Raw genomic sequence first — 3,654 nt, forward strand, 5'->3', positions numbered from 1 at the left:
ATATATAATTTACCACATATAATATTGGATTAAGCACCCATATTCTAGAGAATAAGAAACACAGAAAACAATTCTACATAAAAGAACTTGGAAAGAGACAATATCAGAATGTTCTTTCCCTTTAGAAACTGACGAATATATTATGTAAAACAATGTAAGAATTTGAAATAGCCACTTTTAGAAATCAGGAAACAGACCATATAAAAGATGTCAAAATCCAAAATAATTCCTTAAAAAAACATGCAAATGTCATGCAAAAAATGTCAAGAACCCAAAATAGTGCCCTTTAAAAATCAGTAAATAGAAGTTAAAACCCAAAACAATTCCCTTTAGAAACAGGTTGAACTCCCATCGTCCTGGTCTGGCATTACCTCCATATTCTAATGTAAAATGCATTGACCTTCTTACAAGGCAATAGAGACTGTGTTGGAATCTCTTGGTTTTATATTTTTATGATCCCATCAAGAATCCAAAGTGAAAACCAAAATGGAAAATAAAACATTACAAGAGGATTAGAACATCTGATTAAATACCTACAGTCTAGGAATTTCCCAGGTTATCATGAGCCCATATGGCTCAGCAGTATTAGTAAGTTTCTGGGTGTTATCATTTTGAGTTATGCCATGTGGCTAAATTAATTAAGATGGTGGCAAGGTCACACAGGTCATCATCATAGTAAAAATGTTACCATCCATGATGATGACCAAGTCATGTGCTGTCCCCATATTGATGATGTCACCAACCAAGATAGAGACCAGATGACATGGTTGCCTCCATCTTGGTGAGGTCACCAGCCACAATGGCGACAAAGTCATATGGCTACATTAGTGAGCTCAGCTCCATGATTAAATATGTCCATCTCCCAGCAGATTACAAGTTCCTTGGGATTCACATATCTCAGAAAATAATGTAAATAGTTACCCCCCCTCTTTTCTTTTAGAAAAGCACCCAGTTAAGTCATGCTTGATATAGCAATAGAAATTACCCTGAGATATGTAGGCCCCAAATAGGAAAGCAAAGGTAGGAATTCATATCAACCAAGGAAGGGAGTCCACGTCTCTCACCATCCATTGCAACTATGAAAGTGAAGCAATATCCTTAGATCTTGTCCTTACTAGATACAAGCTGCTGCTGGGAAAGAAACCAGTGAAGGCAGCAGAATGGGGAGCTGTGTCCAGCACATAGTGTTTGGCTGTTGCTCCGAGAGCACATGTCCTGCCCAAGCATGGTGTATGACTCTGGGTGTTTACTGAAATTTAAAATGCTTCAACCCAGTTAGAAAAGCAGGGCCTGAAGAGAGGGCTCAGCAGTTGAGAGCACGGTCTGCTTTTGCAGAGGACCCATGTCCAATTTCCAGCACCCACAAGGTGACTGACAACCATACCTAACTCCAGTTCCCAGGGATCAAATGCCCTCTTCTGACCTCCGAGGATATTGCATGACACAGATGCACTTACACATGAGCAGGCAATTCATTCATAAACTTAAAATAAAAATAGAAATTTTCTTTTTTAAAAAAGAAAGGAATTTCCAGAACTTTCAAGGCCAAATTAAGCAAACATAACTTCTGTGTACTCTCATTTCATGAGATGTTAAGATAACAACTGCTTTGTGTACCTAACTATACCCTTAAACCACTGTAAATAACAGAGCTTCAGGAATACAGGAAGGGAAATTAGTCACTTGAACTTTGAGGGCACCTAAATGCCAGATAAATAGCTACACTAGATGTGCCAACATTGCCTGATTCAGGAAGGGAACTATCCCAGTTTGACCCAGAATTGGCCAGTTACCTGATCCAGCAATGGAAATCAACATGAGCATCTCAAGTTGGAGATGGGTGGGCAGTGATCCAGTAAAGTCTCTCTCTCTCTCGCGCGCGCTCTCGCTCTCGCTCTAAAACTTCATTTTTACTTTTATATATATAAGCAAACACAGGGAATATGGTTCAGTCTCCTGCTAAACTAAGGAGTAAAATCTTTGACCTGAAATTACATTGAGGAAGAAATTTCCATCTCTAAGTATCTCTCCCTACCTGTCTGCTTTTTTCCTTAAATCTGTGTAGCAAGTCTCACTTTTCATCTTTTGTGCTGAGACTTTCTTATATCTCAAAGAGCTAGGGAAGTGAGTTTTTATTGCTTTTGTTTTATTCTGTACACACTCAATTTCATATAATTGTATTAAGTGTCTCCATGAGAACTTTTCAAGTAAATTTTTTTAATGTGTTGTTTTGTGTATCAAAACAACATAGGAGCCAGATGTACATGGTGACACAGACTTGTACTCCCAGCACTCAGGAGGCAGAAGTAGGTAGGCCTCTTTGAGTTCCAGACCAGCCTGGTGTACATAACAAGTTTCAGACCAGCCAGTTACGTAGTGAGATCCTATCTCAAAAACTGAAAACAAAAATAAATAAAATCCAAACAACAAAAGGCAAAGCAAAACAAAACACCAACATAGAATTCCAAAAAGTATGTCCTTGGCAACAAAACCTGTGACCATTGCATATTTACATTAAAAAATGTTTTTGATATTTTGCTATTTTTTTTAATATTAGTGTGTGTATGTGTGTGTGTGTGTGTCTGTGTGTGTGTGTGTCTGTGTGTGTGTGTGTGCATGTGTGACAGCCCACGGTGGGCATGCTGTGAGCATCCTGTGAGCACCCTGTAGACACACTACTATGAGCACACTGTTGAACACATTTGATGTCCTTCCACAATGACAGAGTTTATTGAATAGCAATAAATTTATGAAGTTCAGTGGTTTTAATACCAGACATGCCTAACTGGGTAAGCTCCTTGAGGACCTTTTATTATCTTTTATTCCACTGTTAATTACTAATATCAATTCTCATATCACATATCACACAAAGCCCAGTAAAGATATCTCTCTGTATTTATGGATATATGTAGTTTGCAGAATGAATGTCAGTTAAAGAGCCTTAGTAGATTTTAAATAGTTTCAGAAATGGGTTGATAGAAATGTTACTGATAAGAGTGAACTCAGGGGCTGGACAGATGGCTCAGTCATTGAAAGCAATGGCTGCTCTTGCAGAAGACCCTGGTTGGGTTCCCAGCACCCATAAGCAGCTAACAACCTTCCATAACTCAGTTCCAGAGGCTCCTGTGCCCTCTTCTGGCCTCTGTGTGCTTTGCCCAAACATAGTGCACTTACATGTGAGTAAAACACTCATACACATACAATAAAGAAATAAATAAAATTTTAAGATAATAAACTCAAGCTAGGACCAAGAAGGAGCTGCTAATGATGTAAGTATTATCAGTGTGGGATTCAGGTGAAAGATTTACACCCTTTCCTTTGTCTTCCAGTGCCTGATGAGCTCTTGGGCCTGGTTTCCCTGAAGCGATTTGAATGTGCCTATGTGCCCAAATAGTCTCAATGGGATGGTCTCCTTTCTATTCCCAGAAGTGAGTCATTTATCAGTGTGAGCTGCACGGGTGGTGGCAGACAGACAGCCAGACAGCGATGTTTATGGCTCCACCTAGGAGCATAATCATTCCACACCCTCAAAATGGAGTCAAAAGTTGCTTGTAAAATGCTGTCATCTTGGACAAGGCACACCTGGAAAACCCACTGTTCTACAGTGTGGAATAACTTAAAGGAAAGTACAGCCTGATCTCAATAAAGGTCTCT

Source organism: Nannospalax galili, unplaced genomic scaffold, assembly GCF_000622305.1.
Source record: "Nannospalax galili isolate Female #2095 unplaced genomic scaffold, S.galili_v1.0 scaffold233, whole genome shotgun sequence".
In the NCBI taxonomy this organism is placed as follows: Eukaryota; Metazoa; Chordata; class Mammalia; order Rodentia; family Spalacidae; genus Nannospalax; species Nannospalax galili.